Consider the following 26,466-nt stretch of genomic DNA (forward strand, 5'->3'; position numbering starts at 1 on the left):
TGTGTATAGGGCCTGTTTTACTAAACGGCATTCAGCACTAACACGCACTTAACGGGGGAAAAATGGCCTACCGCAAAATGCGTTAAAGCATTTTGACGACGTGTTATGGTGGGGAAGAATAGGTGTGGAAGCATTAACCAGCTAACAGATTCACATTACTGCGTGTTAACGCAGGAGCACTTAGCTTTTCCTAAATAGGAGGTGGTAAGTGCGCCTATATTAACATTTTTTAGGCATCGTATGCTAATGAGAATATTAGCACACAACCTGAAAAAAAAAATGTGAAAATTGCCTAAAATACTGCCACTTTAGAAATGGGCTTAGCACACGAGAAGTCCTGCGTTAAAACGTGCCAAACTCATATTGTAAGGCAATTTAGTAAAATGGCTTCTATGTGCCTTTATAAATTACTAGAGATAAACTTGCAAAAGTTACAGCTAGACCAGGGGTTCACAAACTTTTTCGGTTCATGGCACCCCCCCCCCCCCCCAAGGCCACATGGGTCTCCACAGCAGCCCCCCTCCGGCCACCCGGGTATCTGTGGCACCCCTCCAGGTTACACGGGTCTCCACACCCTCCTCCCGGCCACATGGGTCTCCGCACCCCTCCACATGGGTCTCCCTTTAGCTGCAGCCCCCTCATCTCACACCAGCACACCTCTGCCTCCTTGCAGCCCCCTCCTCTCACAGCAGCACACCGCTACCTTCCTTCCTGCAGCCCCCTCCTCTCACACCAGCACACCGCTACCTTCCTTCCTGCAGGTCCAGGATCACTGCCACTTCCTTCTCCTTCCCACACCGCCACTGCAATGCTTACAGCTTACGTTTTCAGGCCGTCCACAATTCACACAGGCACTCCAGGGCCTTCCCAGTCTGCTGCATCCGGCCCTCTCTGAAGCAACTTCCTGTTGCAAGGACCAGATGCGGAAGAGGGAAGTCCCCATAGTGTCTGTGTAAATCGCAGATGGCCCGAAAATGTAAGCTACAAGCACTGCAGCAGCAGCAGGGGAAAAAGCAGGAAGCGGCAAATGCTGGACCTTCGGGCACCCTGAGAGTTCGCTGAGGCACACCAGGGTGCCAAGGCAAACAGTTTGGGAACCACTGAGCTAGACTAAAGCCGTGGATATGTATGCTTCCTTGGGAGCAGGTATAAATGCTGGCATGTAATGCATGAGTGCATTTTATAGATAATATCAGTGCTTTTTTGTGCCGGTACACACAACGGTATGGCATACCGGCACCTTTTTTGCACCCGGCCGATCCCTGCCTCGTAAAACTTTTATTTTTTCGCGAACCTGCAGACTGAAGAAAGAAAACAAACAGCAGACAGGCTTGCCTCCTTCCATCGCGTCGGCCGCTTCGTTTCCCTGCATTCTCAGCACGTCCCGCCCTCCTCTGATGTCATTTCCTTTCCTCGAGGGCAGGACGCACTGAGAATGCAGGGAAACGAAGCGGCCGACGCGATGGAAGGAGGCAAGCCTGTCTATTTGTTTTCTTTCTTTAGTCTGCCGGTTCGCGAAAAAATAAAAGTTTTATGAGGCATGGATCGGCCGGGTGCAAACAGCAGGGAGCGAGCAGGTGAGCCCCAGAAAAAAGGTGCCGGTATGCCATACCGTTGCGTACCGGCACAAAAAAGCACTGAGGGTGAGCAAGTGGGGCTGGGGGGGGTGTGTGTGTGGGCAAGTGGGGCTGGGGGTCTATGTGTGGGCAAGTAGGGCTGGGGGTATGTGTGTATGGGCAAGTGAGGCTGGGGGGCTGGGCAAATGGGGCTGGGGTTTGAATGATCTCAGGGGCAGGTGGAGGCTGGGGCGAGTCACTGGACATTGAAGGGAGGGGGAGGATAGGGGGCAAAAGAGAATCGCTGGACATGGAGGGGATGGGATAGTAGGGCAGGGGAGAGAGGAGAATGGAGAATTGCTGGACATTGATAGAAGAAGAAGGCAGGGAAGAGAGAATTGCTGGACTTGGATAGGAGAGGAGGGCAGGGGAGAGAGGAGAATCACTGGACATGGGAGGGGAGGGCAGGGCAGGGGAGAGAGGAGACATGCTGGACATGGATGGAGGGGAGGGAAGATAGGAAGGAGATCCACATGGATGGGATGGCAGGGGAGGAAGGAGAAATGCCAGAAATGGATGGAGAGGAGAGCAGAGCAGGAGATAGAGGAGAATTGCTGGACATGGATAGATGGAGGGGTTGGCGGGGGGAGAGAGGAGAAATGCTGGACATGGAAGGGGGAAAGTAAAGAAATAAATGGAAAGGAAGCCCTGGAAGCGGAGTTAAGAGAACAGATAGAGAGCAGCAGAATCAGACACTTGGACCAGTATGAATAGAAAACAGTCACCAGACAACAAAGGTGGAAAAAAATTATTTTATTTTCATTTTAGTGTTTGGAATTTGTCCAATTTGAGAATTTACATCTGTTGTCTTATTTTGCACTGGGTATACTGGAGCTGTAACATCTTACAGAAATGATTTATAATGAAAAAAAAAATCACAAGTTATTGTTTTTCTCCTATACTAGTATATTTTCAATGATGTCTGTTTATATGCGCCATGGCTGATATAAGGGGTGTGGCTAATGTGGGTGTGGTTATCATAGGGGTGGAGCCATATGTGGTGACCCCGCCCATAATGAGTACCGGCACCTTTTTTTCTACAAAAAATGCACTGGATAATATGCATACATCTTGACTCCGTGTGTGCTCTACCCATATGCCCCTTAGCACACCTGCCCTTGGATTATATAAAGTATGTGCCTTCATGACACCATATGTATTTTTACTCTTGTTAACCCATGAGGTCATTTTATAAAACTATTTTGCATGCATAAAAAGTCCTTTACATTCCCCCTCCCCCCCAAATTATTAAGATTACCCGCACACCCCCTCATTCTAACATAGTAGCATAGTAGATGACGGCAGATCCATCCAGTCTGCCCAACAAGATAAAATCATTATATATGGTATGTGATACTTCATATGTATACCTGGTCTTGATTTGTCCTTGCCATTTTTAGGGCATAGACTGTAGAAGTCTGCCCAGCACTGTCCTTGTTCTCCAACTTCTGAAGCTAAATCTCTCCAGCCACGATCAGAGCACAGACCATAAATGTTTGCCCAGTACCAGCTTTCCTTCCCAATTCTGTAACGGGTTGTCTAAATTTAGGTACCAATTGCGTGCATAAGTTACAGAACACAAGCATGTGTGACTGTAAGTGCATAAGTGCTAGTTGGGTGCTAAGCAGTATTTTATCAATTTAGTGTGCAACTTGCTTACCACATAAATACAAGGGGGAATTCACAGGTGCATAGGTGTGTCTAATATTTACATACATAATTTACAAAATGCTGTATGTTAAGCACTAGAGTACGCATGTATGCCTGCTATTGACATGAGTAAGTGGTTGCGCCTAAATGCTGACATATAAAACCTGACTTACACCAGTATTCTGTAACAAGATCTGGGCACCCAGATGCCATTAGAGAATTCACTCTCAGCACACTTCATGTTTTAGCACCCTTATAGAATTGCACCCATAATATATAGGGCACACAGACTTGATGATATGTGGCCATGGGAAACAGAGGAGAGGTGGGGAAGATAGGCTCTTTCCAAACAATGGAGAAGACATATGATTGTAAGTAAAAAATAAAGTTTATTACAACAACTTGACTCAACACAGCCGTAGCACCTTCTTCAGGAATCTTCCAAAGGTTTTGACCGGTGCTTTGATAGTTAACACACCAAAGGTTTAAATGGTGCTTGAACAGTTAAAACATCAAAAGGCTATGCACTGAAGAGTACACAATTCCTTCTCTCCAAAGAGCATAACAGTACAAACTATGAGCAAACAGGAGTCGTGATTACCGTTTAAACTTTTGGTGTGTTACCTATTAAAGCACCGGTCAAAACCTCTGGAAAACTCCTGAAGAAGGTGCTACGGCTGTGTTGAGTCAAGTTGTTGTAATAAATTATTTTTTATTTACAATCATATGTCTTCTCCATTGTTTGGAAAGAGCCTATCTTCCCCACCCCTCCTCTGTTTCCCTTTACTTTGTTTTGTGGGGATTAAGTGCATCTCCACACTCTGTGTGGTACCTCCACACCTAGTGCGGTATTTTTTTGGATATGTGGCCATGGACAGACTCCAGGATATTGGCATGATTCTCAGAATCACTGCTATCACTGCTGTGGTTCGCCTTGCCCCTGAGCCCAGAAGGCATCCAGATACTTTATCCCAAACAGTAGCACTTGTGGGGGATCCAGTCTTGTCCATACTCTACAGCTACTTTTTTAATTTAAAGTCAGATTTACTGCTGTTACGTTTCCCTCAGATGCCTAAGGTGGAATATAAACATACAGCATATGATAACAAAAAATTTAAGATGCGTATATGCAGATAAAGGGCAATTCTGTAACTAGGCACCCACACTTATCTGCCCTTTTGGACTAGATTCAGTAAATGGCACCCAAATCTGGGCGAACAAAAAATGAGTGCCGAGTGCAACTCTATAAAAAGCATGCTGAGTCAGGCACCGTTTATAGAATAGCACTCAATGTCAGGAGCCGCACCCAATTTGGAGCACAAGGATTTACACCAACTGAAAACTGGTGTAAATCCTCACGCCTAAACTATAATACTGCACACATCTTTAATGAACGCCCTTCACCTGCCCATGCCTATCCCATGGCCATGCTCCCTTTTCAGCTGTGTGCTAAAAAATTTGCATGCTCAACTTTATAGAATAGCACCTAACAAGATGAGCATGTAAATTCAAATTGTTGCCAATTAACGCTAATTGCTTGTTAGCACCCACTAATTGGCTCCTTACTCAAGGTGCATGTGCAAATTGGGCACAGGTCATCTGCAGTGACAACATGGAAGCATCGACCCCTTTCAGGCACCAGCCCCAAGAAGTTATGGTGCTGGGCCCATGTCCAGTTACGTTTGCAGACATCCCTGTCCAATTATTGCCAGCTTCAAGACAGTTATAATGCGGCATCACAGACGACGCAGGCACATTCTTCAGAGACCAGTCAGGAGTGTAATCATCATGTTCACACAGGTAGTCCTTTGGTGGCAGGAACATCGCATGCATCCACTACGATGCCTGGTCTGCCTGTAGGCATTGTAGAGGTGCAACACCCTTCCTTGGATGTTGCTGAATGTACTAATAGTTAACTCTTCCTCTATACGATTCCCTAATATGTTTGTTCCACATGAAACTTTTTCTACCATAACATCACTGTGTAGCTGTTTTTACCAGAATTGGCGAACGCCTTTACGGTACTGTGTAAGCCACATTGAGCCTGCAAATAGGTGGGAAAATGTGGGATACAAATGCTACAAATAAATAAATTTGCATCTACAATTTTGAGTGCCATTTATAGGATTTGGGGGGGTTGTACATAAATGTACAGAATACTAGCATGAACACATGTAAGCACATACTTACCGGAAAAAGTGCCAGTAGAGTGCCTACGTGCTAATCTGTAACCGTGCATGTGAGTGACATGACATGTAAATGCACATGGGCAGGACATTAGTATGTCTCCCACTTATGAATGTTAACTTACAGAACACTGTGATATAATTGACATGAAATAAATAAATCAACTGACTTTACAAATGATTATGTTGAATACAGCCTCCTATGCAGTGAAAAGGCTTCAGTACAGTTTGGTTCATGAAATAAAGAATTCTTGTTTAATTTCCGTACCTGGTTCAGTTGTTCTGTGGAGGCTCAGCGCTCAACCCTTGCTCACGATACCACACTGGGTTAAGGTTCTACTGTTGATATTTAAATCAGCATATGGGGCAGCTCCCTCATATTTGATGACCCTGTTGTGACAACACATGACAGATCATGGTTTGAACACCTGTTGATGGTTCCCTCAATGATAAAGGCACATCTATCAGATACAGAGAACCAGGGCTGTCTACTGCTGGACCACTTTTATGGAAGTCCTCTCCAGTTGAGATTTAACTTGAGGGTGGTATGAAAAAGTATGTGAAAAAAAGTTAAGGATACCTATTTGCACTATTATTTTGTGATTGAAAGGTATGGAAACAAAATATGTCCTACCTGATGACTTTCTTTCCTTTAGTCACAGCATCAGAGAGGAGAAAAATGGCCATGCCTCAAAAAGGAGAAAAAAAACATTTGAAGTGGCATAGCGCCACAGCTACCAAAACAAGGAACCCTACAGTTCAGTACCAAGCGTAAATGTAGCAGAGGGCAGCAAATGCCCCTGCAAGCATGAGCACTTTATTGTACTTTTTTTCTTCTCTATTTACAAAAACACTCTTATAGCATTTTTGACCAAATCATCAACCACACTCATCTTATACTCCCGAGCATTTTTTTAACATAATTTTAGAAGAAAAATTATTTAATTTAAATATGAAACTGTGATAACTTACAGAGGAAGAAAATAAAGTACAATAAAGTGAATTAATAGACAAGCAGGCGGTTTTTTGGCTAATGATTTTAGTTTTGTTGGTGAGTATTCTTAAGTTAAATACATTTGAGCACCACAGAAGGTTTTGAGGCCTTTTTCCTCCATATTTTCGCCATTTGTGCAGCAGGCGGAGTGTGACACAGAGTGTTCTTATGATCCACAGTATATGTCATTATTAAGCATATAGGGACAGACTTAAAGATCTCAATATGCATATGTTGGAAGAAAGGAGGGAGAGGGGAGATATGATAGAGACCTATCATACCTATGAAAGGAAGCTCTAGAATGAGGGGGCATAGGATGAAGGTGAAAGGGGACAGACTCAGAAATAGCCTGAGGAAATATTTCTTCACGGTAAGGGTAGTGAATTCATGGAATGGGCTCCTGGTGGAAGCAGTGGAGATGAAAACAGTATCTGAATTCAAGAAAGCTTGGGACAAGTACATAGGATATCTAAGGAAGTGATAGGGAGAATAGATTGCACGGATGGGCAGACTGAATAGGCCATATGGTCTTTCTCTGCCAACATTTTTCTGTTTCTGTTTTTCTATGTAAATTTAGTGTAGCTGCTGAGTCTCAGAGGGCCTTGTGAGTTTTACTATTAACAATGGCCAAATATCTCAAACTCACAACTCACCTCTGAGCTCAGAGACAATTCAACTAACCTCATCTCCAAAGTTCTAAACTATGGAGAGGAATGGAAACTAAAAGGATTTTGAGACCCAGTAACCAGACAGATGGTAAGTATAAGTTTGGGGTATAGAAAAGGTACTGAAGTTAGCAAAAATTGGTTCCTTTGTTATACATATATATGGGATGGGAATATCTCTTTCAGGAAGATGAATTACTGAAAGAGATATTCCCATCCCCACCAGTGCAGGCCTTCCGACAGCCACCAAATTTAAAACACAAGCTGATCAGAAGTAAACTTCCAACACAGACGGAAAAAGAAAAGGGCACGTTCCCATGTAACACAGCCAGCTGCAAACTATGCCAAAACATTTCACAAGACCCCACAGTCATTCACAAAGGAAAAATATTCAACATAAAGGACTATTTTACATGCTCATCTTCCAATGTGGTATATATCATTCAGTGTAAGAAATGTAACGAAGGATGCTATATTGGAGAAACAGGCCAGGTACTTAAGACAAGATTCAATCTGCACAGACATCACATGAAAATAGCCGGTGCCAGTCAGGCCCCCACCCCTGTGGGCCAACACTTCACAAGACCAGAACACTGCACCAGTGATTTCAGTTAGAATACTGAAAGGTAATTTTAAAACAATACAGGAACGTAAGACCTTTGAAATAAGAATGATTGAATATTTTGACACCCAACAAACAGAACTTAATAAGGATCTGGGTTTTCTAACTCATTATAAAACAAAGCTGTATTTCTCTGTTTATTTCTCTGTTCATTACCCTCCTCGCACCTACCAACACCCATTCTGTTAGAATATCAATGAAATGCTTTGATGTCCCCATGCATACCCCCACCCTCCCACTCTGTCAGACAGTCAAAGTAATGCTTTGATGTTTCTCTCATATATACTATCTGCTACCTCATTTGCTTATTTCCGATCTGAGGAAGAAGGGCAACCTTCGAAAGCTAATCAAGAAATGTATTAAGTTATGTCCAATAAAAAAGGTATCATCTTATTTTCTTTTCCATGTTTTATTTTGTTTGATTTCTATTGATAACCTTTAAGAGTGGACTAACACGGCTACCACACCGCTCTATTCAAAATGTCCTGAAACCTTAGTCCCATCAAACCGCATATACTGTACTTTTTTCATACATTAACAGATTTAAGGACATTCACACATTTTTGTCATAAACTACTTTCAAACCCCCCATAAAACCAGACATCCACTCTAATTAAATTCTGTATCACCCCAGGCACAATCCTGAGTGACACCCGCTCAAAAATAAAAAAAAATTAAAGCTCAGAACTGGCTCAAACTAAAACCTTCTCATTTCAACCCAAACATGATTTTTGTTAAAAACTTCAAAGTACTAGCCCACCTAAAGAGGTTCTCAGGAACACATAACTACCACTAATTTCTCCCAAAATTAACCCCCTTAAGCCATGGGACACCAGAGCCCTTACTTGGTCCCCTACAGAGTCAAGACATGACCTCCATCTCTAATCTCTGGGGCAGCAGGAAAGCACCACGATTTACCACGATGCCTTACCAGGGTGCCTCTCAAATTAAGGCCCCGGCTTTGATTCAGGCCTAGTGCTAGCTTGGGACAGCTACCGAGCTCTCATTTGAGACTGAATCCAGCCAATTTCTTGCTCGCGTCTGTCCGTGAAAACTCACTACACAGCCAGGCAGCATTGGGGAAGGTTGCGGAGAACATGGCTCCCCTCCAGAGACCCCAAACGGCCTCCAGAGCCACAATGGACCACTACACTGGCTACCAATGCTTCTCCCAGGCACCAGCTGACCCAGGAAACCCTTAGATCCAGGGACCTCCCCCCACCCCCGTAACCCAGGGGGTTACAAAAATTTTAACTCACGGGTTATATTAGGACAGACTTTTTGCCACTAAGTAGGCGCTCCACCCATGTTCCTCTCCCAGCCCGCCCCTAATCCAACCAGTTAGGAGATGGTGGATTAGCAGAGATATTCAGTGACACTAACTAGTTAAGTGCCACTGAATATCGAATGCCAGACTGCTCTGTGGGGTTTACCACCCTTTTGAATAATGAATGGATAGGGTCCAATATTCAAGAGTGTTTAATTGTGCAGGAGAGGCTCCTATCCAGTTAAACCATGCAGAGTGAACTGGGAGGGGCCATTCAGCACAGTTAACTGGACAATGAGCTGAATATCTCTTCTGACCACCACGGCACTGTCCAGGCAGTGGTTTGGTAGTGCTGAATATTTGCTGGGACCCACATAACATAGGAGGACTAGGGAGTGATTTTTATCTCCCCCCCCCCCAAAAAAAAACAGCAGGTCCCTTCTGATCCCCCTCCCCCAAAACAGTAATCGCTCCCCAATCCCCCCAGACTTCCATCAACATAGGCCCTCCCCAGGCTTACATGGTATCTCTGGTGGTACAGTGGGGGCCACTCCTTGAACCTTGAAATAAATTCAAGAATGTACAGGAAGCCAGTGCAAAGAAATCAAAATAGGAGTTACCCTATCAAACTTCTTCTTATGAAAAAAGTTTAGAAGCTGTATTTTGAAGAATCTGAAGTCTAGAATGCAATTTAACTGTAACGATAGAATACTGACTATTACAATAGTCTATATGAGACATTGCAAATGCTTGAACCAGAAGAGAGAAATGTTTAATATTGAAGTAATAGCATATGTTCCACAACTGTTGAAGCTTAAAAAACACTGTCTTAACAATGTGATTGACTTGGGGCTCAAAAGATAAAGTATCATCCAAGATAAAATCCAACACCTTGGATGTTTTTTCAACTTTCAAAGAAAACTCCTTAGAGATCACTAAAGAATCAAGAGTAGAAGCAGTATCAGTATCAATCCATAGAAGTTTAGTCTTATCCTTATTCAATTTAAATCAATGAACAGAACTAACAAATTCAATCATGGATATACAAGAGGTAATGTTGGGCAACACAGTAATGTAATTATCAACCAAAAGAATTAACAACAGCATATCATCTGTAAATGAGTAAAACTAAAGCTTTGAAGATGTAAACCCTGAGTCAAAACATGCCATATGGACATTAAATAAAATGGGAAATCGTGGTGAGCCCTGTGGAACCCCCGGGAGACAGGGTCCAGCTCTCAGAAAAGGTTCCTTCATCTTCACTGTATAGCATCTGTTAAACAGAAATTCCAAAAACCATGACAAAACAGCTGTAACACTTGATAACTTCAAAAAATACATTTTCTTCATTTATAACAGATAATGTTGTTAGAGGAAAAAGGTCTTTGCAGACACTGACATTGTTAATGAGGCAACATTTACTGTCTGTAGACATTCAGAGATTTGAACTTGATATGCACTCTATGCCTTAAAAGCTTATGATGTCAGAGTGGTTGTCAGAGGATGTTGGGGGGGGGGGCACCCAGTATCACTGATCATCCATGTCCCTCTCTATGTAGCCAGAAGGATGCTAGGCTGCATTGAGAGGGATATAACCAGTATAAGAAAGGAGGTTTTGGTGTCCCTGTACAGTCATTGGTGAGGCCCCACTTGGAGTACTGTGTTCAGTTTTTGAGGTCGTATCTTGCTAAGGATGTAAAAAGACTGGAAAAGTGACAAAAATGGTATTCAGTTTGCATAGCAAGACATATAAGGAGAGACTTGATGACCTGAACATGTATAACCTGGAGGAAAGGTTATACATGTCAGGAAGTATTTTTTCACTAAGAGGGTGGTGGATACTTGTAATGCCCTACCACAGCAGGTAGTGGAGATGAAAACTGTAACAGAATTCAAAAATGCGTGGGATAAACATGTAGGAATCCTGTTTATAAGGAATCGATCCAAAAAAGCTTAGCAGAGACTAGGTTGCAACCCTGGTAATTGGGAAGCAAAGCCAGTACACGGCGGACTTCTACAGTCTGTGCCTTGATCATGACTGGATAGACTTGGATGGGCTGGAATGGAGCTAATCAAGGGCTTCGATAACAACTTCAAAAGTTTTTGAACAAGGACAGTGCCAAGCAGACTTCTACAGTCTTTGCCCTGAAAATAGCATTGACAAATTAAGTTCAGATATGCATACGTTGTATCACCTTGTATCACCTCATACCTTATGTAATGAGTTTATCTCTTTGGGCAGACTGGATGGACCGTACAGGTCTATGCTGTCATTTACTATGTTACTATACACTTCTCCAAAACAGTCTCAAACTCTATAAGAGTACTCAGGATAGTACCCTGTTGAGCCTGGCAGTCTAGACCTACCGAAGGGGCCCTCAGGAGGAGGAGGAGGAGGAGCCTATCTTTAAAGGGAAAGACAAAGAATTAGCAAACCAGTCTGCATGCAGGCTGGCACAGGAGAATCTAAAAGAAGCTCTATTTGAAATTGCCCCATAGAAACATCTGTTGAATAGGTCTTTTGCCATGTCTGCTGGACAAGAACTGAAAAGGCTGTTTAGGAGGCTTGAGAGATGAAGGGTTATATATCCAAACTCAAGAAATAAGAAAATAGTGCAGAGTTATGGCCAACTACTATTAAGTTGACTTGTTGAAGGCTAAGAAAAATATGTTGTCATTTCAATCAGCGTAGAAGGCAATGAAACAGAATAACTCCTTTATGTTGTTAATAGGCTGCTAAGGAAGGGTAAAACTATTTTAAATAAGAGACTAAATTGCTATAATTCTGCCTAGTACTATGTTGATAATGTTGATAATCTGAGAAATGTTTTAGAGTTAAGAAAGAGCAACATTGTAATTTCTGTGCTACTTACTGAAGAAAATGATTTAAAATGATTTATTACAGGAACCTAGTTTGCCAGTGTTTGAAAGTTTTAATTTGTTCTCATTTTTAGAAACAAAATGCTGTAAATTTTTGTGGTTCTGGGCAGTAACTGTTGGAAATGTACCCCAGTTACTGCAAAGGACATATTTGAACCGTGGTCCCTGCAAAGACAAAGGACCTGTCACTCTCGCCCCCTCCCCCCCATACACACACACAACAGCTTCCATGACATTGTGAATAAAGCACCCCTACGCTAATACCCTCCAACACTTACATTATAAATAAGCCCCTCCCCCTCAGCTCTTGCAAGGTGCTCTCTGGTGCCCAGCAGGGGGCAGGAACTAGTCGGCAGCCCAGAATCAAAATGGCATCTCTGATTCCTAACAAAACCAAATAATTTGCAAACATTGGGAGGAGATTGCCAAGCCATTTTGCTGCAGACTCCTGTGGAGGGTCGTTCCTGTGAGAGCTGCTGATAGAAAATATAAAGTTAAACCCCTGATGATGCCTTCGGGTGAAACGCTATGAGTGCGTTGGGTTTGACTGTGTTGAAAGATGGATACAAAGCTGAGATTTAACCCACAAGCGGTGGTACTACACAGTATTTGTGAAGTATGGATTACAAAGTTTTGATTTGAAGCACCACACAAGACCGGGATGATATGTGTCATATGGATTCTAGTATGATATGATTGGAGAATAAGACACACATATGGCTGAAGAACGTTTATGCCAAGCTGCTGTTTAACCATCCGAGTCAGAGTTAAGACACAACTGAAGAGCAGTTGGCTCAGAAGACTTGAAGATTGAACTGAAATTGGGATTGATAAAAGGACTAGAGCACTTTTTTAGTGCATTGAAGAAGAGACTGAGTCTGATATTTCATGCCCTGTATGTGGACCTGATCCTGGTCTTGTGTAATTGTGTGTATATGCATTAAATCAAGGGAAATATTAGGTTAAGGATGAATAATGGATGAGTGAATGATTAGAATGTATGTGTAATTAGGAGAAAATAGGTATTCATGGTGATAACTGTTGTATAATAAAATTGAGCCAGAGGCTTGCAAAAATAAGAAAATAAAAATATATGAGATAATTCATTGTTGGTATAAACGTGACTTGATAATGAGTGTGACGGTTGGGCGACTGAATGGACCGTACTATGTTACTATTCTCATGCAATTGGGTCGGGGAATATAGCTGGTTTTCGCCCTCTCCACTCAACCGAAACTGCGCTTACTAAAGTCTCCAATGACCTATTACTGGCTAAATCCAGAGGTCAATATTCCATCCTCATTCTTCTTGATCTTTCCGCTGCTTTTGACACTGTCGATCACAGCATACTTCTCGATAACCTGTCCTCACTTGGATTCCAGGGCTCTGTCCTTTCCTGGATCTCTTCCTACCTCTCCCTCCGCACCTTTAGTGTTCACTCTGGTGGATCCTATTCTACTTCTATCCCTCTGCCTGTCGGCGTACCTCAGGGTTCTGTTCTTGGTCCCCTCCTCTTTTCTATCTACACTTCTTCCCTTGGTTCATTAATCTCATCCCATGGCTTTTCCTACCATCTCTATGCTGATGACTCCCAAATCTACCTTTCTACCCCTGATATCTCACCTTGCATCCAAACCAAAGTTTCAGCGTGCTTGTCTGACATTGCTGTCTGGATGTCTCAATGCCACATGAAATTAAATATGACCAAAACCGAGCTTCTCATTTTCCCCCCCCAAACCCACCTCCCCGCTCCCCCCGTTTTCTATTTCTGTTGATGGCTCTCTCATTCTCCCTGTCTCCTCAGCTCGAAACCTTGGGGTCATCTTTGACTCTTCTCTCTCCTTCTCTGCTCATATCCAGCAGATTGCCAAGACCTGTCGTTTCTTTCTTTACAACATCCGTAAAATCCGCCCCTTTCTTTCCGAGCACTCTACCAAAACCCTCATCCACACCCTTGTCACCTCTCGTTGAGACTACTGCAATCTGCTTCTTGCTGGCCTCCCACTTAGTCACCTCTCCCCTCTCCAGTCAGTTCAAAACTCTGCTGCCCGTCTCATCTTCCGCCAGGGTCGCTTTACTCATACTACCCCTCTCCTCAAGACCCTTCACTGGCTCCCTATCCGTTTTCGCATCCTGTTCAAACTTCTTCTACTAACCTATAAATGTACTCACTCTGCTGCTCCCCAGTATCTCTCCACACTCTTCCTTCCCTACACCCCTTCCCGTGCACTCCGCTCCATGGATAAATCCTTCTTATCTGTTCCCTTCTCCACTACTGCCAACTCCAGACTTCGCGCCTTCTGTCTCGCTGCACCCTACGCCTGGAATAAACTTCCTGAGCCCCTACGTCTTGCCCCATCCTTGGCCACCTTTAAATCTAGACTGAAAGCCCACCTCTTTAACATTGCTTTTGACTCGTAACCACTTGTAACCACTCGCCTCCACCTACCCTCCTCTCTTCCTTCCCGTTCACATTAATTTATTTGATTTGCTTACTTTATTTTTTTTTTTTTGTCTATTAGATTGTAAGCTCTTTGAGCAGGGACTGTCTTTCTTCTATGTTTGTGCAGCGCTGCGTATGCCTTGTAGCGCTATAGAAATGCTAAATAGTAGTAGTAGTAGGTGGGCATCCCATTTTTAGCAAAACTCATTGACAGTCTTCTCCATGAAGACTCTGATAGCCTCATGGGTTTCTTTTGTTTTGTTTTGTTTTTAATTTTAATCCTCATGCTATAGTACCAAATTCATTTTTATATCTATAATGCTGAAATTCTGTGATATGTTAATAAAGGCGAACAAGTTATTATTAATAGATATGACTTCAGCCTTTGATTTAGTATACCACTGAATTCTTCTTAAGAGATGTCAGTCCTTTGAAACTGGGGCTGTAGCAGTTAATCTCAATTTTGTCCGATCATTCATCATTGATTAACATCAGTGGCTCATTACCTTCTTTGGAGTTGGCATCTGGGATAGTTTGCCTTTGCCACTTCTGCTGGTTGACATAGAGGGGCATAATCGAACGTTGCCGGCGATCTATTTTGGCAGTGGCGCTACAGCTGGCCGGAACCGTATTATTGAAAAAGATGGCCAGCCATCTTTTTTTTTTCGATAATATGGTTTAGCCCGGCCAAATGCCAGAGTTCGCCGGGTTTGAGATGGCCGGTTTTGTTTTTCAGGGATAATGGAAAAAAATGCCGGCGATCTCCAACCTGGCGACATCCAAGGCATTTGGTCATGGGAGGAGCCAGCATTTGTAGTGCACTGGTCCCCTTGACATGCCAGGACAACAACCGGGCACCCTAGGGGGCACTTCAAAAAAAATTTTTTTAAATATACAAATACCTCCCAGGTGCATAGCTCCCTTGCCTTGGGTGCTGAGCCCCCCAAATCCCAAAACCCACTCCCCACAAGTCTACACCACTACCATAGTCCTTATGGGTGAAGGGGGCACCTACATGTGGGTACAGTGGGTTTTGTGGGGGTTTGGAGGGCTCAACACTTACCACCACAAGTGTAACAGGTAGGGGGGATGGGCGTGGGTCCACCTGCCTGAAGTCCATTGCAACCAACATAAATTGTTCCAGGGACCTGCATACTGCTGTCAGGGAGCTGGGTATGACATTTGAGGCTGGCATACAGGCTGGCAAAAAAGGTTTTTAGTTTTATTGTTTTAGTGTGGGAGGGGGTTGGTGACCACTGGGGAAGTACGGGGAGGTCATCCCCTATTCCGTCCGGTGGTCATCTGGTCAGTTCGGGCACCTTTTTGAGGCTTGGTCGTGAAAATAAAAGGACCAAGTAAATGCGGCGAAATACTGATTAACGCCGCTTTTTTTTCATTATTCGCAAAAGCCAGCCATCTGGTAGCCACGCTCATGCCCGCCCATGTTCCGCCTTCGCTTCGCTGCCGACACGCCCCCTTGAACTATCGCTGGCTTGGCGAAGGGAAAGCGGCGATGGTGTCAAAAAAGCAGCTTTCGATTATACCGATTTCACCACTTTTGTGAGATCGCTGGCCATCTCCCAATTTATGTCGGATGATCACCGGCGATCACTTTCGAAAATAAGCCTGATATTTACCCCCAGATACTATATATGGTGCCTAGATTTGTGCACCCGAGATGCACGTGCAAATTAATTGCTTAACAATCTCAATGACATCAATAATGTTTTTGTTTATTTGGAATTTGATATACCATTCTTGCTAATAAAGGGTCAAAGCAGTGAACAATAATACTAAAAAGTAAAACCAAAATAGAAACGGAAAGGAACTCCATTTAAAATAGGCAAGAACACATACACACAAATAACACACCTAAATTAAAGAGAAAACTAACTCTCGTAAAGGTTAAGAGGTGGTATGCCATTCCTTTAGAGAGTGTGCAAAGTGTACAGTACACCATGTGATTTCAAGATGAGGTTAAACGCCAATTGAAAATAATGAGTCTTTAACAGAGACTTCAATTTTGGTAAAGAAAATTCTGTTCTTATGACCGAGGGGGAAGAAGGGGAGATCATTCCAAAGCTTTGGTAAAAATAGCAAAATGCTGGTTGACTCATAGTGTGCTAGAAGATGTACATAAGTAATGCCATACTGGGAAAAGACCAAAGGTCCATCGAGCCCAGCATCCTGTCCCCGACAGCGGCCAATCCAGGTCAAGGGCACCTGGCAAGCTACCCAAACGTACAAACATTTTATACGTTATTCCTGAAATTGTCCATTTAGTAGCGGTAACAGTGGTTAGCATATCTGGGTTTAAAAAAGGTTTGGACAAGTTCCTGGTGGGAAAGTCCAAAGCCTGCTATTGAGACAAACAGGAAGAAGCCACTACTTGCCTTGGGATTGGTAGCATTGAATCTTGCTACTATTTGGGTTTCTGCCACGTACTTGTGACCTGGATTGGCCACTGTTGGAAGCAGGATACTGGGCTCACTGATCTAACCAAGTATGGCTATTCTTATGTTCTTATGTTTAAGAAACGTAGGGAATAAGTTGGCATATATGAAATGATGGAAGACAGGTATGATGGAATCCATGCATGTAATACCTTGTGAGTAATAAGTAAAACCTTAAACCAAATTCGGAATTTTATGGGAAGTCAATGAGCCTAGAGAAATAGCAGGATGAGGTGATCAAATTTTTTAGTTTGGAAAAATAAACAAATTGCTGCATTTTGGAGCATCTGTAGACATCAAAGTTGAACTTGAGTAATACCTGTACAGAAAACATTACAATAGTCAATTCTAGAAATGATGAAAGCATGAGTCAATGTGTGCATTGAAGCAAAGTCAAGATAAGAACATAAGAACATAAGCGTTGCCATACTGGGACAGACCAAAGGTCCACCAAGCCCAGTTTCCTGTTTCCAACAGTGGCCAATCCAGGTCACAAGTACCCGGCAAGGTCTTGGAATAGTAAAACAGATTTTATGCTAATTATCCAAATGGATTTTCCCAAGTTCATCTTAATAGTGGCTTAAGGGCTTTTCTTTTGGGAAATTATCCAAACCTTTTATAACCCTGCTAAGCTAACTGCATTTACCATATTCTCTGGCAATGAATTCCAGAGCTTAATTACACATTGAATAAAAAATATTTGCTCTGAGTTCTTTTAAATTTACTACTTAGTAGCTTCATTACATACCCCCTAGTCCTAGTATTCTTGGAAAGAGTAAACAAGCAATACATGTCCACTCCACTCCACTCATTATTTTATAGACCTGTATCATGTCTCCCCTCAGCCGTCTTTTCTCCAAGCTGAAGAGCACTAGCCACTTTAGCCTTTCCTCATAGGGAAGTCGTCTCAGCCCCTTTATCATTTTCATCACCCTTCTCTATACCTTTTCTAATGTCACAATGAGGCTTATTTTCAAAGCACTTAGCCTCCCAAAGTTCCATAGAAACCTATGGAACTTAGCCTCCCAAAGTGCTTTGAAAATATGCCTCTATATCTTTTTTGAGATACAGTGACCACAACTGCACACAGTATTCAAGGTGCGGTCGCACCATAGAGTAATACATAGGCATTATAACATTTTCATTTTTATTTTCCATTCCTTTCCTAATAATACCTAACATTCTATTTGCTTTCTTAGCCACCGTTGCACATTGAGCAGAGGGTTTCAACATATCATCAATGATGACACCTAGATCCTTTTCCTGGGCTGTAACTCCTAATGTGAAACTTTGCATCATGTAGGTATAGTTTGGGTTCCTCTTTCCTACATGCATCACTTTGCATTTGCTCATGTTAAACGTCATCGGCCATTTGAATGCCCAGTCTCCTAATCTTGTGAGGTCCTCTTCCAATTTTTCACAATCCTCTTGCGACTTAACAACTTTGAATAACTTCGTGTCATCACCTCACTAGTGATTCCCATCTCTAGATCATTTATAAATATGTTAAAAAGCAGCCCCTGGGGAACCCCACTATCTACCCTTCTCCATTGAGAATACTGACCATTTAACCTTACTCTCTGTTTTCTATCTTTTAACCATTTTTAATCCACAATAGGATATTACCTCCTATCCCTTGACTCTTACTGATGGAATGGATTTAAAGGAGCCAAAAGAAACATTTCTTAAGTACTGTGGAAATTTTCTGTTCAAATGATAGTGAGGAATCAAAAATCACACCCAATGAACAAACTATTGGAATTGGAATGTTGAACAAAATAGGTGTCAGGGTTGGTACTCTGTTAGTATCGGTGGTCTAGCATGCAGTGGTTTTTGAGGTATTTAAGACCAGTTTGTATATGAAAAGCCAGTTTCCTAATGACAGTAGAGCACTTTGTAAGGGGGGTAAATCTGGACAAAATGGGGAAGCTGGATAAAGGATAAGAATATCACCAGCATAAAAAAGAAACAGATACTGTGGACCTACAAAAGGGTCACCAGGGGACTTATGAAAATTTTAAAGAGTAATGGGGACAATATTGATCCTTGCGGAACACCACACTGGAGTGAAAAGTCTCTGGAACTAGTAGTAGGGGTGATAACTGTGAAGGTTCTATCGGCGAGAAAGGTCGTAAACCAGGCCAAAGTGGTTCCTGTCAGACCAATGTCTTGCAGACGTGAAAGAAGAAGCGGATGATCGACTAAGTCAAAAGCTGACGAGAGATCCTGTGAGACAAGAAGAGTAATATTACCTTTATCAAGGACAGAATGAAGATCACTTAAAAGTGAGGCAACTGTGGTTTCAGTACGGTGGCTAGTACGAAATCCTGTCTGTTCAAGGTGAAGTATTGACAGTTTATCAACATATGAATAAAGATCAATAATTGGGTGCTAACAACCAATTTGATGTTAATAGGCACTCATTAATATCTCTGTGTGCATCTGGCTGCACGTTATTCTATAAGGCACTATGCCATAGTATGTATCTTGAAAGGGATATGGTCATAGGAGAAGGGCCTTCTGAACATGTGTATATAATTAAAGAATACTGGGGTCAGTGTGCCTAAATTGGGCGTCAGCATTTACACCAGATTTCAACAGGCATAAGTCTGGCACCCAAAGTTAGGCATGAGAACCGCACTTCTGCGCTTAAGCACTATTCTTTAAAGGGCATGCACCCTTTACAGCAGAGCGCTTAGCGCCAAATTTTTTCCAGCACCTAATTTTGAGTACCGTTTAATGAGTCCAGCCCTTACTGTATAGAGCCTTTGGGGAGACTGTTGTGTTGTGTTGGTTTACAAGGTTATATTTATGCAGATGGCATTCAAACCATTTTCCCAATGGGCAGAGATAACACCATGACATGTTCTATCTTAATCAGGGTTTAGTGGCAATTTATAACTGAGATTCTTAATAGTGGGAATGATTTGGCTTATCACTGTCAGGTTTGAATCTAATGAAGTTAAAGCAGCAAACACAATTAAACAACCTGGGGGATTCTGGTAGTTTCTGAGTTCTTTACTTTGAGATTACATATTGATTTAATGTTTATGATACACTGTATTTACATTTGTAATATAGCAAACAAGTTGCAGGCAGTGCTCCCTCTAAGGAACGGCCTGTGGCCTGCAAATTTTTTTTCAAGTAAGCACTGAAAATAGCGCAACAGGCTGGTGGGTGGGGGGGGGCCGAGCTATCTGCAGAGCATGGAGGAGGGGAAGTCCCCCCGAGCTACCTAAAGCTGAACAGAATTTCTAAAGCAAGTCAAAATTGACCCACTACTTGGGGGCGTTACAAGATGGCCGCCTGAGTACTGCTAGAGGAAACAAGTAGTAGCTGGAAACTTTTCTTCTCAACAACATGCCACATACCAAGAGAAAAGGGGCGACGAAAAGTGTGTTGCCGAAGGCTATGGCGTCGACCCCAGTGCAGCAGTCGCTCGATAGACTCTGGCAGAATATTCCACCAGTGACCGGCATGGCGAGCCCGCTGTTGAGCCCCGACAGAGGAGCGTCAGCGTTCCTGGGCTGCGAGGTTTCTCTCACGCCGCCGGAGTTGGTCCCGCCTCCTTGCCCTGCTTCAACTCGAGGGCCGGAAACTCCGCTGGATGCGGAAGGCGCTGCTGGTGGGATTTCGGTCGGCAAGGCACCTCGAAGATCGGACGGGGAGGACTTAGGGTCCCAGGAAGAACTGGGAGAGATTACCCTGATGGCGGTCTGGAAGGCAGTACAGGCATTGACATTAGCTGTTTCAAACTCAACAAAAGAGTTCGCTGTAATAGTGAGTAAAATTGAAAAATTTGATCAATCTTTGGAGAAAATTAAGAATGATGTGGATGCCCAAACACAAAAGACACATGAGGAAATGACTGGTTTAAAATCCTCAGTGACGGCTTTAATTAAGGACAAACAAATAATTCATAGGAAAATCGAGTCAATGGAGAATTATAATAGACGTTTGAATTTGAGACTTTTGAACTTTCCCATTTGTCCTTTATTGAAAGCAAATGAGCTATTTTCAATGTATTTGAAGGATATCCTGCAGTTGCCAGATTCAACTTTACCTCCTTATACAAAAATATATTATTTACCTCAAAAGAAAGTTTCATCTGTAGATTCTGCAGGATTGTCACAAGGGGAGGCTCAGAAACCTCAAAATTTAACTGCATTTCTTGAGGACTCGAATTTTGAGATTACAGACCGAGGAACATTGTTAGTTCAGTTTGTATTTGAGAAAGATTTGAATCATGTGTTTAAGTTATACTTCAAGAATTCTGTTAAACTGTTTTATGGACAAAAAATCTGGATGTACCCTGATGTTGCGAAGGCAACTCAGGAGAGAAGGAGACAATTCTTGGATTTAAGAAAGAATGTAAAAGCTTTGGGAGCATCGTTCTTGTTAGCTTATCCCTGTAAGTGCAGAGTTAATTTCCAGGGAAATAAATATGTTTTTTCTGAACCATTACAGCTAAAAGTTTTTGTGGAAGCTAAGAGGATTCAGACCCCCACAGTGTAATAACATCAGACCAATTAAGACAGTTTGTGGAATAAAGGTTAGCCGATTTATTTAATTAATAGTTATGTTTATAAAACTTCTCCTCATGTTTCTTAACGCCCCCCTCCCATAATTGAGGTCTAAGGAAGAATGAAAATTGTCATAATCTAGACAAGGAAGTGTATTGTAGTGATTCTTGAAATTATTGCCTTCTGTGTTTCCTATGCAAGTTGTTGTACTTGTGAAATTGAAAATCAATAAAGAATTTAAATATAGAAAAAAATTGACCCACTACTTTTCAGTTGTAGCAAATTTGAAACAGAATTTGTTCTTTTGCATTGTCATATTTGTAAATATCAGCAAAGTGCTGGGAGAGCTTTGCCCTATAACCTCTTATTTCCAAATGGAAAGAAAGAAAAGACCTAACAGTACCATCCCTCTAGTCCAATTGCCTTAGATGGCTTGTCAGAAGAGCCCACAACTGCCCCCATGGCCCCCCCTCACCTTTTCCCTGAGCTGATAAGGGTGGAGCGGAGCGAATATGATGGGTTCGATCCACTTTAGGGATTACTCCACTCCTAAGATAGAAATCCGCAGCGACTCCAGCATAAAACTCAAATCAGAAAGTTCCTGCTGTATACAACCAAATGCTACTGCCAGGTTTCCGGATTGCCTTGCAGCCGAAGCATTCTCCAGTCCCTGAAGCAATATCCTAGCACCACCATAATGAATTGGGCTATTAATTTACTGCCCACAGAATGCCCTGCTATCATTGAGGTCATAAACAGCGCTCTCAAGTCAGCCCAGGTTTTTTTTCCTTTTTATAGTAAAAAGTCAAGTTTAAAAATTATGCTAGAGGGGCCTGTTCTGTGGAGTGTCTGGGGGCAGGGGCAACTGCATAAGAGATAGGAAAGGCTATGTGACATACCCGCAAGCTGTCGAGGTGTGTTGGGGCATCGGTGGAAGGGAAAACAGGTAGGAACAAGGTGAGTGAACATTGACTCTAAATGAACAATGTGTTCACCTTAGAGGTGGTTGCAGGTCATATCTGTCCATGGACTTAATATATCTGTGACAAGCTTTTGAAGTTTCAGAGGAACCCTGAGCCCCACAGGCCAGTAGACCCCAGAAGTAGATGCCCATCTAGTGTGGATTTTAAAAGGGTTTATACATGGAACAATTTATTGAAAAGTTAAATTATAACAGCTTTTCCTACTTAAGCGGACAACTATGGAACTCATTGCCAAAAGCAGTAAAAACCACGCTTGACCACCTAAATTTTTGGAAAGCACTAAAGACAGACTTGTTCAGAAGAGCATACCCCACTGACCCAACATAAAAATACCGGTCACTTGCGACACAATATAACCAAAGACTGTAACGGACACTACCTGATTCTTCTTCCCCCTTTCCCTCTCTAAGTTCCTCCAAATGTTTTCTACCATACATATACATCATTATAACACAATCCTGCTTATAATCGAACGAGAAAAACGCCCAAGTTCCGACCTAAATCGGGAGATAGATGTTTATCTCACAAAAACGAATAACACGGTATAATCGAAAGCCGAACTTGGACGTTTTCAACTGCACTCCATCGCCGAAGCTTACAAAGTTGACGGGGGGGTGTGGGAGGCGTGGTGAAGGTGGGACTGGGGCATGGTTATCACCCGAACAGAGATGGGTGCCTTTCGCTGATAATGGAAAAAAAGTATGCGTTTGTAGCTAGAATTTAGGGCACTTTTCCTGGACCCTGTTTTTTCACGAATAAGGCCCCAAAAAGTGCTCTAAATGACCAGATTACCACCAGAGGGAATCGGGGATGACCTCCCCTGACTCCCCCAGTGGTCACTAACCCCCTCCCACCACAAAAAAATGATGTTTCACAACTTTTTATTTTCACCCTCAAATGTCATACCCACCTCCCTGGCAGCAGTATGCAGGTCCCTGGAGCAGTTGTTAGGGGGTGCAGTGGACTTCAGGCAGGTGGACCCAGGCCCATCCCCCCCTACCTGTTACAATTGTGCTGCTTAATGCTTAGTCGTCCAACCCCCCCCCCAAACCCACTGTACCCACATGTAGGCGCCCCCCTTCACCCCTTAGGGCTATAGTAATGGTGTAGACTTGTGGGCAGTGGGTTTTGAGGGGGATTTGGGGGGCTCAACACACAAGGGAAGGGTGCTATGCACCTGGGAGCTCTTTTACCTTTTTTTTTTGTTTTTGTAAAAGTGCCCCCTAGGGTGCCCGGTTGGTGTCCTGGCATGTGAGGGGGACCAGTGCACTACGAATCCTGGCCCCTCCCATGAACAAATGCCTTGGATTTATTCGTTTTTGAGCCGGGCGCTTTCATTTTCCATTATCGCTGAAAAGCAAAAACGCCCAGCTCACAAATTGTCGAATAAAACATGGACGTCTATTTTTTTCGAAAATACGGTTCGGTCCGCCCCTTCACGGACCCGTTCTCGGAGATAAACGCCCATGGAGATAGACGTATTCGTTCGATTATGCCCCTCAATATCACTTTGTATTCATTCATACTATGTATTTGTTCAAACCATAACCGGCTAACGCCATTAACGGTTATATGTAAGCCACTTTGAGCCTGCAAAAGGTGGGAGAATGTGGGATACAAATGTAACAAATAATAATAATAATAATACAAGCATTTTATAAAGATAGAAGCCATGATGTGCAGTGGAAAAAGTGGTTCTGTTTCTTTTAAAATGCAAAAAAAAAACACCCCCAACAATCTCAGAAACAGATATCTGACAATCTGCTTCCCAATTAAGTGCCAATTTAAAGCCAACTAGCTAATTATGTTATGTATATAACTGACTGTATTCTATAACTGGGCGTGCATTTGCTCACCCAACTGTAGGAGCTATTTCTAGAATTTAGAGGATAGAATCTTAGGATTGTTGTTTTTAGACTTGGTTTACAATTTTAAGACTTAAGAATTATAGTTGAAGGATAACTGACAGTCAATGAAAAACAAACAGTATAAGAACATACTTTGAGACACAGCATTTTACCCATACATACAAAATATTAAACATATCTTTTGATAGAAATGGTTTTTTGACAGTCGATTCTGGATTTTTCTTTATGTGCTCATTTCATTTCAAATATGAATTTAGTGCTAGGACTGGTTCTAGATTTTCTGCTGCTCAAAAGAAACCATGTTTACCTGTCCAGCTATATGAATATTTTGTTAGTTTTTGCTCAGTGTGGTGTTACAAGAGGGAAGGTTAATAGATCTTCAGAATAAAATTAAGAGTCTCAGACTACGCATTATTCAATGACTGCTTACCTTATTCTCAATTGTTCTTTTTAATAAAGGACATTTTTGGAATGATTTTATGTTGATAAATGAATGTTTACCCAGGTAAAATAACATGGCATGAAGAAAAGTAGGGTTAACGATGGGTCTTCCAAAACAGAAACCAAAATAGTCACAAATTATTAAAATGAAGAAAATTATTGTGATTCACCACTGAGACTCGACACAGGGCCATGATTCGGCGTTATCGCCTGCTTCAGGAGTCTATAAAAACATATACAAATTAAGGGGTCCTTTTATTAAGGTGCACTGAAAATGGCCTACAGTAGTGTAGGCGCCTTTTTGGCTGCACGCAGATCCATTTTTCAGCATGCCTGCAAAAAATAACTTTTTAAAATTTTTGCCAAAAATGGACGTGTGTCAAAATCACAATTGGCGTGTATCCATTTTGGGTCTGAGACCTTACTGCCAGCCATTGACCTAGCGGTAAAGTCTCACGCGGTAACTGGGCGGTAATAACCTATGCGCATCAAATGCCACTTGGCGCACATAGCGGTTAAAAATTCTTTTTCAGTCGAGCATATCGGACGCACCCCAAAAATTCAATTACCAAAAGAGCCAAGCAGTAGCCGGGCGGTAACTCCATTTTGGTGTGTTGGGTACGTGTAGACACTTACACGGCTTAGTAAAAGGGCCCCTAAATGTACTAAAGAAAGAAAGGTAGGATATATAAAAAAATATATATTAAGAAAAATTCCAATAGTCATAAAAAGACTAACAAACGTGATTAAAATATAGAATACAAACGTGAAAATGCTATATCTATTGCTTCCCGTGAAGGCTTATATCAAACATAGGATTTTCACATTTATATTCTATATTTTAATTACCTCATTTGTTAGCCTATGCTGCCTTCATAAAACAGGGGCATGGTCGCCCTGTTACAAAATTACTCCATTCCACAATTGCAGAGCTAGCCAAAACAAAATGCAAAGGCAGCTAGATCAGTTGGAGGGGCATTTTCGAAAGAAACATCTAAGTCAGAATTTGGACGTCCATCTTTCGTTTCGAAAATACCAAGGACGTCCTTGGATTTGGACGTCCTTAGATTTAGACGTCTTTGATTTTCGGTGATTTTCAAAACCAAAGATGTCCAAGTCTAAAACGTCCAAATGCAAGCCATTTGGACATGAGAAGAGCCAGCATTTGTAGTACACTGGTCCCCCTGACATGCCAGGACCCTAGGGGGCACTACAGTGGACTTCATAAAATGCTCCCAGGTCATAGCTCCCTTCCTTTGGGTGCTGAGCCCCCCCAAAACCCACTACCCCCAAATGTACACCACTATAATAGCCCTTATGGTGAAGGGGGCACTTATATGTGGGTACAGAGGGTTTCTGGTGGGTTTTGGAGGCCTTGCTGTTTCCTACACAAACGTAACAGGTAGGGGGGATGGGGCTGGGTCCACCTGTCTGAAGTGCACGGCACCCACTAAAACTGCTGTTATGGACATCTGAGGCTGGCAATCAATATTTTAATGATGATTTTTGAGGATGGGAGGGGGTTAGTGACCACTGGGGGAGTAAGGGAAGGCCATCCCCGATTTCCTCCGGTGGTCATCTGGTCATTTCGGGCACCCTTTTGTGCCTTATTCACAATAAAAACAGGTCCGGGTGAAAACGTCCAAGTTTTAGTCTCGGACGTCTCTGCTTTTTTCCATTATGGCACGAAGACATCCAAGTCTTAGGAACACACAAGTCCCGCCTTCACCACACCTCCAGATTTCAAAGTCCTTGCGACGGACTTTCGCTAGAGACGTCCAAAATCGGGTTTCAATTATACCGATTTGGACATCTCTGAGAGATGGACGTCCAAGTGCCGATTTATGTCGGAAGATGGATGTCCATCTCTTTCAA

Source organism: Microcaecilia unicolor, chromosome 7 (assembly GCF_901765095.1).
Source record: "Microcaecilia unicolor chromosome 7, aMicUni1.1, whole genome shotgun sequence".
NCBI classification, from domain to species: domain Eukaryota; kingdom Metazoa; phylum Chordata; class Amphibia; order Gymnophiona; family Siphonopidae; genus Microcaecilia; species Microcaecilia unicolor.